Source organism: Lithobates pipiens, unplaced genomic scaffold (assembly GCF_037356315.1).
Source record: "Lithobates pipiens isolate NorthernLeopardFrog02 unplaced genomic scaffold, aLitPip1_a1.2 Scaffold_18, whole genome shotgun sequence".
Lineage (NCBI taxonomy): Eukaryota > Metazoa > Chordata > Amphibia > Anura > Ranidae > Lithobates > Lithobates pipiens.
This window is the reverse complement of record NW_027507758.1, coordinates 512,249,773-512,262,676: the sequence shown is the minus strand read 5'-3', so window position 1 is coordinate 512,262,676 and position 12,904 is coordinate 512,249,773. Positions and strand designations below refer to the sequence as shown.

General features: G+C 42.0%; 1 protein-coding gene across 1 annotated transcript in view; it reads right to left on the bottom strand.

Moving 5' to 3' along the window:
* COLEC11 (collectin subfamily member 11) overlaps positions 1-12,151 on the bottom strand; it is an 86,305-nt gene extending 74,154 nt beyond the window's left edge. The window contains exon 1 of the mRNA XM_077488738.1: positions 11,999-12,151. The gene's annotated coding sequence lies outside the window, so the exon portion shown is untranslated. The remainder of the gene's footprint in view (positions 1-11,998) is intronic.
* Positions 12,152-12,904: the final 753 nt, after the last annotated feature.

The window sequence follows — 12,904 nt, the reverse complement described above, 5'->3', positions numbered from 1 at the left end:
CCGATCAGCTGTGTAATCGTCAGCCACAAACCAGGCCTCTATGGGCGGGCCCCCCAAGACGTCACTGCGCCACACCGTGCCATCGTCGCGAATGGCACGCGCATGCCCAGACCGAGCAGTCATGTATACACTGCTCCTTCACCACTCCAAAGATGCTGCTTGCAGGAGTTTTCTTAATGTCCTGCCAGCGCATCACCTCAGTGTGAAAGCACTCAGGCTTTCACACTGAGACTGCAGGGGAGCCGTTTTTCAGGCGTTATTTTTAACCCAAATGCGTCTTAAAAATGCCTCAGTGTGAAAGGGGTCTAAGGGATTAGTCCCTGAGCTGGGCATCACTGATTCCATCTTAAATCACATTCCATCCGTATTAGAAGTGGTATACGCAGTCAGTGGGTTAAGCCATAGGGCTTGACTACCCTCACAGAATAGTATGAGGAATAGCCTGCTCCCTCCATAATGGTTGTACTGCCTCGCTGGTCACTCTAATTTCACTCATGGATCAAGCACCATAGAGGTGTATTACTGGCCAAGTTTGCCTTCAACTCGTCTGCTGCCTTGGCTACTGAAGTACACCCCAACGCAGGCCGCACCATATTCCCTAATGGTAGTATAAACCTTTGTTTTCCAAATCCATATTGCTGTTCCCATGCCTCTGAGATGGCTGTTGCATCATCCGCTGGCAGACTGGCACTTCTGGCTACTCTGATGAAGATTACTTTGCTTGGCTAACTGCTTCTGCAGTAAAAGTTGAGCTTTACAGAGGGGATCTTGCATCCTCTGCTAGCATGAAGACACATCTGGCCAATCTGATTAATGCTCATTGGCCTGCTTTTGAGGCAGGAGGTACCCTTTAAACAAACAAACTCGGCTGTTTGATTAGCTTAGTACCTGAGTGTTAGCTACTAGAGATCCACCCAGTCAGTTTGCACTTGAGTGAACACATCTGCCTTTGTGTTTACTGCTGTCTGATAGGCAACTTGGTATAGTATATTGGCGGGAACTTCAGCTAACCACACTCCCCATTCTGCCCAGGATGGTCCTTATTGTTATTTCCTTTAGTCTGCCCCTTGTGGCAGCACTTTGAATGTATAGCAGTTTTTAGAGCCAAACAGGACCTGTCACTGTTGGAACAAGTTGCCACTTTTCCTTTGGGGAGTGGTGCTGGTATTTTAAGGGCTGGAGAGTATTACAAGCCATACTGCCCACGCACTTTTTTTTTTATAATAGCATACTTACCTGGCCCTCACCTTATTGACTGTGACTAGTCTCTGGGTAAGCTTATGGCTCCAGATGTGAGCTGCAGGTTTGTGGTCATAATAAATACCCGAACGTACTGGCTAGGAGCCTTAATACAATATCAGTGGCCATCCACACACCCATTTGCAGACATTGAAGCAGCAAATGGACCTATATGCTGTGAGCAAGGGTTAAACCCTTAGACAGGAGCAATTACAGATAGTAGTGTAATAAACCAATTACTTAAAGCACTGCAACTTAAGCAGATCACTGAATTTTCACTCTGACATTTAGACATGCATAGCAATCATTAACCACTTCAATACAGGGCACTTACACACCCTTCCTGCCCAGACCAATTTTCATCTTTCAGCGCTCTCACACTTTGAATGTCAATTACTCAGTCATGCAACACTGTACCCAACCAAAATTTGTATCATTGTTTTCATACAAATAGAGCTTTCTCCTGGCGGTGTTTAATCACCACTGGGTTTTTTATTTTTTGCGACATAAGTGAAAAAAAGCAAAGATTTTGAAAATAAAACACTTTTTTTAATTTCTATAATAAAATCTTTAAAATAAATAATTTTTGTTCATAAATCTGGGCCAAAATTTATACTGCTACATCTCTTTGGTAAAGATAAGCGTAATTAGTGCATATTATTTAGTCTCTGTGAAAGTTACAGAGTGTACAAGCTATGGTGCAAATCATTGAAAATTGATCACACCTGATCTCATTTCTCAAGGCCCTGAAATGTCAGGAAAGTACAAATACCCCCCAAATGACCCATTTTTGAAAATAGACAGTCAAAGGTATTTAGTAAGAGGCATAGTGAGTTTTTTGAAGTTGTGATTTTTTTCCCCACAATTCTTAGGAAAATTAAGAATTTTTATTTCTTTTTTTTAAGTTTCACAAAATTGTCATAATAACAAGTTATTTCTCACACACAGCATATGCATACTTCCAATTACACCCCAAAATACATTCTGCTACTCCTCCTGAGTATGGCGTCACCACATGTGTGTGACTTTTACAAAGCGAGGTCCAACATGCAGGGAACACCATAAGGGGTTCTAGGAGCATAAATTACACCTTTAATTTCCTAACAACCTATTACATTTTTGAAGGCCCTGCAACACCAGGACAATGGAATTACCCACAAAATGACCCCATTTTGGAAAGCAAACACCCCAGCGTCTACTCTGTGAGGCATAATGAGTCTTTTGAATGCTTAATTTTTTTCCCACAAGTCTTTGGAAAACGTGAAAATAAAATAAAAACTTTTTCTTTTTACCCAAGGTGGTCAGTTTATAAAATATTAGTAAACTCAAAGCATGTATATAGAAAAAATTACACCCCAAAACACATTCTGCTACTCCTTCTGAGTATGGTGATACCACATGTGTGAGACTTTTACACAGCCTGGCCATATACAGAGGCCCAACATTGAAGTAGTACCTTCAGGCGTTCTAGGAGCATAAATTACACATCTCAACCGCCAGGTTTTTATAGCGCTAGGTACCCCCATAATGGTTTTAACCCCCTGATTGCCCCTAGTTAACCCTTTCACCAGCGATCACAGTATAAGTGTCACTGGTGATGCTGGTTAGCCAGTTAGTTATTTAGGTTCCCCATCAGGTTTTTATATAGTGCCAGGGACCCCCATATACTACCTAATAAAAATTTGAACCCCCTGATTGCCCCTAGTTAACCCTTTCACCAGTGATCACCGTATAAGTGTTACGGGTGACTCTGGTTAGTTTGCTTTTTATAGCATCAGGGCGCCCACCATTTATTACCCAATAAAGGTTTAACCCCCTGATCACCCGCGGGTGATATCAATTAGGTTTTAGGGTCAGGGTCTGCGTCGCCCCAGGCAGCGCTAGGTGAGTGCCAGTACCGTTAACACCCACACGCAAAGCATAAACCTCCCCTAGTGGTATAGAATCTGAACAGATCAATATCTGATCTGATCAGATCTATACTAGCATCCCCAGCAGTTTAGGGTTCCAAAAAAACGCATTGTTAGCGGGATCAGCTCAGATACCTGCTGGCACCTGTGTTTTGCCCCTCTGCCCAGCCCACCCAAGTGCAGTATCGATCGATCGCTGTCACTTACAAAACACTAAACACATAACTGCAGCGATCGCAGAGTCAGGCCTGATCCCTGCGATCGCTAACAGTTTTTTTTGGTAGCATTTTATATTTAAATCCGGAAGGCAGTGCTTGGTTTTCGGGGTCCCGTACGTGGCTAGGCTCCCAAAAAGTCCCCCACATGTGGTATCCCCGTACTCGGGAGAAGCAGCAGAATTTATTTTGGGGTGCAATATATCATTTAGTGACAACTTTGTGCAAAAAAAAAAATTGTAAAATTCCTGCAACTTGTGGCAAAATATAAAATATTTCATGGACTCAACATGCCTCTCAGTAAATAGCTTGGGGTGTCTACTTTCCAAAATGGGGTCATTTGGGGGGGTTTTGTGTTATTTTGGCATTTTATGGCCTTCGAAACTGTGATAGGTAGTGAGATCAAAAATTTGCACCCTTAGAAATCCTGAAGGCAGTGATTGGTTTTCGGGGTGCCGTACGTGGCTAGGCTCCCAAAAAGTCCCACATATGTGGTATCCCCGTACTCAGGAGAAGCAGCAGAATATATTTGGGGTGCAATTCCACATATAACTATGGCATGTGTGAGCAATATATCATTTAGTGACAACTTTTTGTAAACTTTTTTTTTTTTTTGTGTCATTATTCAATCACTTGGGACAAAAAAAAAATATTCAATGGGCTCAACATGCCTCTCCACAACTTCCTTGGGGTGTCTAATTTTTCCAAAATGGGGTCATTTGGGGGGGGGTTGTACTGCCCTGCCATTTTAGCACCTCAAGAAATGAGATAGGCAGTCGTAAATGAAAAGCTGTGTAAATTCCAGAAAATGTACTCTAGTTTGTAGACGCTATAACTTTTGCGCAAACCAATAAATATACGCTTATTGACATTTTTTTTACTAAAGACATGTGGCTGAATAAATTTTGCCCTAAATGTATGACTAAAATTGAGTTTATTCGATTTTTCTTATAACAAAAATTAGAAAATATAATTTTTTATCAAAATTTTCGGTCTTTTTCCGTTTATATCGCAAAAAATTAAAATCGCAGAGGCAATCAAATACCATCAAAAGAAAGCTTTATTTGTGGGAAGAAAAGGACGCAAATTGCGTTTGGGTACAACATTGCATGACCGTGCAATTACCAGTTAAAGCAGTGCAGTGCGAAATTGTAAAAAGACCTCTGGTCCTTAGGCTGTTAATTGGTCCGGTGCTGAAGTGGTTAAATGTAACGATATTGCTACACTTCTCTTTTATACTCAGTTGTGAAATGACACTACTTGTATATCAAGACATCGCTTGTATGTCAAGTCAAGTTTATCAAAAAAATTAGCTTGTCTTGCAAAACACTTGCAAGTTACTCCCAATCCAAGGTTTTACTGCATTTTATCTTAATCTTAATGCGGAACTAAACTCTACAAAAAAAACTGCTAAGAGGTAAGGATATCTTTCTTTTTCACTTAGAAATGTTGTATATTCTGTGTACACTGTATGGCACATGCGTGTACACTCCTGGCCCATTCCCAGCATGTGTAAGATGCCAGGAATGGGCTGGATGACAGCGGACAATATAACTCCTATACGTATTGGCCTGCCCATTTGGCCAAAATTCAAACGGTGGCTGGCATATTAGCTCCACCAGGCTTGATGAAGGGTGATTTTTCAATTGACTGTGCATACCTGAACATTATGGCAAAAACCCACCCAATACACAGCTGTTTAGTTCTGCTTTATAGGCTCCTTGGTCTTCTCTCCTTAACCACTTAAGGACCGCCTATATGTCAGCAGAATGGCACGGCTGGGCACAAGCACGTACAGGTACGTTGCCCTTTAAGAGCCCAGCTGCACCGACGACCCGGTCCTGAGCTCCGTGACCATGGCCGTGGGACCCGATCGCCGTCGGTGTCCCACGATCGGGTCACACAGCTGAAGAACGGGGAGAGGTAAGTGTAAACAAACCTCTCCCCATGCTTCCTAGTGAGCCTGTCACTGATTGTCTGTTCCCTGTCATAGGGAAAGACAATCAGTGTTGTCACAAGCCAAGCCAAGCCCCCTACAGTAAAAAAAACACAAACACACTTACACTTAACCCCTACACTGCCCCTTAGTGTTAACCTCTTCACTGCCAGTGACATTTTTACAGTAATCAGTGCATTTTTAATCACACTGATTGCTGTATTAATGCCAATGGTCCCAAAAATGTGTCAAAATTGTCCGACGTGTCCGCCATAATGTCGCAGTCACAATAAAAATCACTGATCACCGCCATTACTAGTATAAAAAAAATGACACTGTCCCCTATTTTGTAGACGCTATAACTTTTGCGCAAACCAATCAATAAACGCTTATTGTGATTTTTTTTACCAAAAATATGTAGAAGAATATGTATCGGGCTAAACTGAGAAAAAAAAAATTTTTATTTTTTTTTTGGGGATATTTATTATAGCAAAAAATAAAAAAAATTGCATTTTTTTTTTAAATTGTCACTCTATTTTTGTTTATAGCGCAAAAAATAAAAACCGCAGAGGTGATCAAATACCACCAAAAGAAAGCTCTATTTGTGGGGAAAAAAAGGCTGCCAATTTTGTTTGTGAGCCATGTCGCACGACCGCGCAATTGTTAGTTAAAGCGTCGGAGTGCCGAATGGCAAAAAGGGGCCTGGTCCTTTAGCTGCAAAATGGTCCGGGGCTTAAGTGGTTAATAGATACATCAATGAACTTCACAATTATTCCCAGGTAGAAGCTAATGGTGTTATTTATTTCAATGAGAAATAAATAAATGTGATAATCTGTGAAATTATCTTTTTTCTTGAAACCCCAGTCATCTATGTAATCTGCTTTGTCTGGCAATGTATGGGGAATGATTCATAACACAACAATGGACACACTGATCAGCAACATTCTACAGTGTCACTGAACAGATCTGTGGTCCTGTCATATATAGCATTTATTTTTTAGGAGATAGGTCTCTAAAGGTTGCAATGGCTTAATGTGCAAAAAGTCGGAATACCAATCTTTAAAACTTCAGAAGAAACCTTGGTGCCTTACAGTAGAGATGGACCCCTTTTAGAATAAGAAAAGTAACATTTCATTGCATCAAGGTAATAAGACAGCGAAAGGATGTGCAGCAGTGTTGGAGTGGTCATACATATCCTTTTATCTTCAAATTTTAGTGTTGCTTGGAACCAGTTTTTTAAGTTAACATCTCGTGAGTATAGAGGTGCTCATCGTTATATACAGAGAGATTACCAGCATGTTATGTTCACTTAAGTGAATCGAGTTTATTTATCACATTTTTTTATTGCATGTTTTAAAGTTGTTGTAAACCTAAGACATTAAATATAAACAAAGCATATTCCTCTATATAGTGTGTGCTTGTCTCAATCCAGAGCATTAAGTGTCATTTCTATCTGCTGCTCTGTCCCTCTGCTATAAGCATGAGTCACTTCTGACAAGTTTTCCTGACACCAAGAGAAAAGACAGGGGAGGGAGCTCCAGCTGATTGACTGCTTGCTGTGGAGGGGGGGGGGGGGGGGGTGTCCCTTGCCTCCAATCAGCTCTCAGTGCTCTCCTTACTGATGTAACTTCAGCTCTCCACCCCCTACCTTTCAGAGCTTACAGATCCTGGGTAAGTTCTGCACTTTGAATGGCTGTAGGGGAAGGATGCTTTTAGATAAACAGGTACAACTTATGTAGGATAATTTGTTTAATTTCTGTGTATCACCTAAGGCCAGTCACTACGTATATATGTGAGGTTTACAACAACTTTAAGGCATTTTCTTATCCATTGGCATAATTCAAAATGTAATTATTTACTACAGCAGAAAATACAAGAAAACTGGTATCCCAGCATATGAGCATCCATCACCAGTCTCCCATAATTATTGGCAGCTCTCTAAACTTTAGGAATAACTCATCGGTGTTGCTCGTGTATGGTTTGCCCAGTATTATATAAAGAACAGATACCCAGTTTGAATGTTTCTCAACTCCAGTCCTCAAGGCGCCCCAACAGGTCATGTTTTCAGGCTCTCCATTATTTTGCACAGGTGATTTGATCAGTTTCACTGCCTTAGTAATTACCACAACTGTTTCACCTTTAGGGAAATCCTAAAAACATGACCTGTTGGTGCGCTTTGAGGACTGGAGTTGAGAAACATTGCACTACATGGTCAGCAGTATGTGGACAACCCACCAAAGCAGGCTTTCTGAACCAGGCTGCTAGAGGTTCATTGAGCAATGATAGACTGAGCTTCCATCTACAATGATTACCAATATAAGTGGATATTTCTCCATTGACCATGCAATGAGAGGAAAAAGTGTTTGATTCCCTGCTGATTTTGTATGTATGCCCACTGACAAAGAAACGATTAGTCTATAATTGTAATGGTAGGTTTATTTTAACAGTGAGACAGAATAACACCAAAAATATCCAGAAAAAACATATTTCGAAAAAGTTAATGAGTGAAACAAGTACTTGATCCCCTATCAATCAGCAAGATTTCTGGCTCCCGGGTGTCTTCTAAACAGTTAACGAGATTAGGAGCACTCTCTTAAATGGAGTGCTCCTAATCTCAGTTTGTTACCTGTATAAAAGACACCTGTCCACAGAAGCAATCAATCAATCAATCAAATTCCAATCTCTCCACCTTGGCCAAGACCAAAGAGCTGCCCCATAGCTACCAACCGGCATCTCCCACAGGGGGCCTCGCTGGCACACATCACAGTTTTCCCAAAAGATGGAAAAGACCCCACCCTACTGCAGAGTTATCACCCTATTTCCTTGCTAAACACAAACCTCAAGATATCCTCTAAAATTCTAAGCAACCACCTCAAACACCTCCTTCCTGAGATGATACATGCGTGGGATGGGAGGCTAGGGACAACTCTTTCAGGGCTCCTTAACTCATCCACTGGGCCAGCACACACGATCATATGCCTCCCAATTTGATTCTATCTACAGACGTGGAGAAAGCATTTGATTGCGTGGACTGGGACTTCCTTAACGCAATATTGACGCAAATGGGTTTAGGTCCTCATATGCTAAGCTGGATCTCAACGCTATATGCATCCCCTACTGCTCAGGTAAAGGTGAACAGTGGTCTCTCTGTGGTATTCCCCATCCGGAACGGCACGAGACACGGATGCCCACTTTCACCCCTCCTGTTCGCACTGATCTTGGAACCGTTGTTGCAAAAAGTCCTATCCAACCCGAGCATTAAAGGGGTGCAGGTGGGTTCTCTGGAACACAAGCTCTCTGCCTATGCAGACGACATTCTTTTTCATGTAGTGGATCCCCTTGTCTCGTTGCCGTGTCCAACTTCCAAATTAACTATGCTCAATCTGAGATTCTGCCAATCACCGTTCCCTTGGCCCTGGCCACCTCCCTGAAGGGATCTTTCCCCTTCACATGGGTGCCCCCCTCTATGAGATACTTGGGCGTCCAGCTTTCCGAACGTCTCGACTCCATATACACACATAACTATGCCCCTTTACTCAGGAAGATTCACCAAGATTTGCAGTCCTGGGACAGAGCCTCATTCACATGGGTTGGCCGTACAAATATCCTCAAAATTACGATACTGCCCCGCATACAGATCCTCCTCCAGATGGTACCTATGCATTTACCCTGGTGCTTCTTCATGGAGCTCTGCATCCTCCTCATTAAGTTTGTGTGGGGCGGTAAGAGATTACACCTTGCCATGGCGTTGCTACAAAGATTCAAGCTAACAGGGGTCTAGGTATACCCAATGTATTACAATATTACCAGGCAATTGCACTGCAACGTGTCCTCAACTGGAGGTTCCACACAACCTATGGCGGGTCGTGATTTGTCTGCCCTGGGTCCCCGCAGGAGATAGAGGGTTCTCTGACTGGGTGTCCCCACTAACCGTACATTCACTGAGGGTATGGGATAGAGTGAATGACTATTTGGCACTGGCACCACGGATGTCCCCGCTTGCCCCCATGAGCGGGTATTTGTGGCCCCCCCCCCCCCCCCCCCCCAGGAGCAGGTATCCTTCCTCGGAACCTGGGCAAGTGATGGGGTTGTTAGCCTGGCACAATTTGTGGAGGGTCATACGCTGGTTCCACTTGCTACCCTCAGGGAACAATATGATGGCTTCCCCTTTCATTTCTGGAAACACCATCAACTAGAGGATTTCGTAGTAACATTTCAGTCCTCTACAAGATGCTGGAGACAGTAACACCTAGCCCCAAGCCCCTTTTCATAAAAGAATGGGAGCGGGACCTTTAGTGTGAATTCACAGATGAGCAGCTGCATCACCTGTATTGTCTCATCCACTCAAGCTAGATTCTAGGACCAAAGAAAATAACTATAAGCTTTTATCGAGGTGGTACAGGGTGCCCTCATCTCTGGCTAGAATTTTTCCCTCTGCCTCTGACCAGTGCAGGAGGGGACGTGGAATGAAGGGAACATTTCTCCATATATGGTGGGAATGCCCAGTGCTAACACTGTTTTGGTCTATGGTTGGCAAGCATATATCAGTTGGTCTGGGTATAGACCTTTCCGGCCTCGCCAAAACATTTTTTGCTCCACGCCCCCCCCCCCCACCCCCCCATGCCTATATCTCGCTACAAGCGTAGAACTCTCCTCTCCCTATATGCACTACCTTTGGGTCTTATGATTGGGATCGCCCTAATCTCTCCCTACACAGCAGTGAGATTTGTCCATATGGACCAAATGTCTGGGACAAGGAGGGTGCCCTTATCAACACAACATATTGAGATGCCTCCCTGCTATTACTGTTGTTTTCAATGGGGCCATGATAAATGTATCCCTCATCCCCTTCCTTTATCCTTTTCCCTCCCCCTTTCTATATGTGCACTCTCTTGTTGTAATGACAAAATGTTACTAAAATAAAGATTATATAAAAAAATAAAATAAATACACGTCAGTGTATAATTTTTTTGAAATGCGGTTTTCTGGATTTTGTTGTTATTCTATCTTTCGCTGTTAAAATAAACCTACCATTAAAATTATAGACTGATTATTTCTATTTATTTATTATTTTCCAGTGGGAAAAATCAGCATGGGATCAAATACTTTTTTACCATCACTGTAAAGGTAACAGTACGTTCTATCCAGTAAAAGGGCACAGTACAGTTTCACAGTCTGTTTCTTTTCTGGCCATTATTATTAAAGCGGTGTCCCAGCCGCAAAAAAAAATCATTTTTCAAAGTCAGCAGCTACAAACACTGTAGCTGCTGACTTCTAATAAGGACACTTACCTGTCCAGGGAGCCCACGCTCGGATGCAGGTGCTGCCATTGTAACTAAGGGAAACCGGCAGTGGAGCCTTCAGGCTTCATGGCCGGTTTCCTACTGCGCATGCGCGAGTCACGCTGTGCTTTCTTATTGGCCCTGTTGTCTTCTGGGAGACACACAGGTCCAAGAAGGCAGTGGGGGAGCAGGAGGAAATTACGCCTTGGACCGCGGCCGAGTTAGGGCGGAAGTACACTCAGTACTTCAGATAAGGTAAGAAACATAGAATAAATAGTTATCCAAAAACGAGTGGTGGAGGGGTGGTCTTTCCTTTAAGATAAAGTTGTAAAAGTGGGTGGAACTCCGCTTTAAAGATGAAGTAAACCATGATGGGTTTTACTTCCTCTTTTGTTCTCTGCAAAGTAAAAGCATAATGGGCTAGTATGCATCGCATACTAGCCTATTATGTGGCACTTACCTGCAAACAAAGCCCACGCTGTCCCCACTGGAGACCACATCTATCTTCGTCCTCTGTGACTGGCCGGGGTTGCATGACGTCACTCCTGCGCATGTGCACGGGAGCCGATGACATCATTGGCACAGCTCCTTTAGGAGATATTTATTGTACCTTATTATAGGCTTACCTATAGGTACAAATTGAAGATGTAGGTTTACAACCACTTTAACCTTCATGATTATAATTGACAAGACAGCAATGTAAAAATAATCTGCTCTGGTTATTAAATATTCTAGGTAACTATTATTATTACCTGGTACATGACATGAGTTTCTTTCATGTAAAACATGTTTTGAAGTGACACCAAAAATATCCTTATCTCTATGATTTATTTAAAACCATTATCAGCTTATTGAATGCGCCATTTTACTCTGAAACTTAGATATATCATTTTTAGCAGGGGTTCCCTGAGACCAGAAAAATTTTATTAAGGGTTCCTCCAGTAAAAAAAGTTGAGAAAGGCTGTTTTAAAATATTGAGTTAGGTGCACAAACTAGACCCATAAGACATGGTTTCATGACTTTGGCATGGAGGAATTCCAATGGCCTGCACAAAGGTCCAAACCTCATCATAGGGAAAAACCTTTGGGATGAATTGGAATGCTGATTAGGAGCCAGGTCTTTTCGCCGTACTGACCTCACAAATCCTCTTTTGGCTGACTAGGCACAAATTCCCACAACACACTCTAAAATCTTGTGTAGGCTGTTACACCCACAAAGGGGGAAGCAGCTCCAATTGAATGCCTATAGTTTTGAGACAGAATCTGAAACAGGATTTCCATCAAACGTGATGGTCAGGTGTCCACAAACATTTGATCACATGGGGTATGATCCAACAAAACTGAAAATATTGTCACTATTCTTGCTATTGAGAAGACTAAGAAAAGATGAACAGAAGTTAGTGAAAAGTTTCCTTACCTTGTATTTCCCCTGAGGCTTGGGACTGGAACTGTCCTCTGACTTGCAATGCCTAAGGACCTCATAGCCGCTGTTTACAAAAGCCTGACAGATCTTAATTGAAAAAGATGCCTTCAGCTCTCCAGCTCAAGAAGTCACAAGTGTTATCTGTAAACAGCTTCCTGTTTGAAAGTTTTCAGCTGCTGTGCTGGATAATTAGGCAAGAAGTGTGGGAAACAAGAAGGTGCCCTGTGATGTAACCCACTCAAACGCTATCTCTTTTTAGATAATGCCATCTGTTAGAACATAAGTTGTCAGTGGGGTTCCAGGAAAGATAGGTTACTAAATGTCAGGGGTTACTTTCATGAACTATCATGACATACATTTATAAAGTAAAACATGGATGGTTATGGCTCATTAAATCCTGCTGAGATTTGTAAATTTGTAAAAAAAAAAAAAAAAATAGAAAAGTGCATGTACAAGTTTTTATATCAAATAAACCAGCAAAAAAAATGATCACGTACCGTATACTGTATTATACCCTAAATAGAAGTTGTCATTCTAACGGTTTCCACTGCTAATATTAATATTATACCAAGTCGAAGAACATAGATTTAAAACTGAACTCCATGCAGAAATGAAAGACGTAAATGAATGCAGATCTGTATTTATTAATAAAGATTTATAGTAAGAAAAAATTTAAGAAAGAAGGAATTTAAGTATTTATTAATACATACTTAATTGTATTTTATTAAATGCAAGCAGTGTAAGTACCAGAATTACATTTGGCATAAGCCTTTTCAGTCCCTGTACAACAGAGTTTAGGCTATAGGAGGGAGAAGCAGCACAAGGAGCCAATCAGTTGTGCTTCAGGGCAAGATGCATGCTGATAGGAGGAAAGAGCAGACTAGCAGAAACATGAGCTAT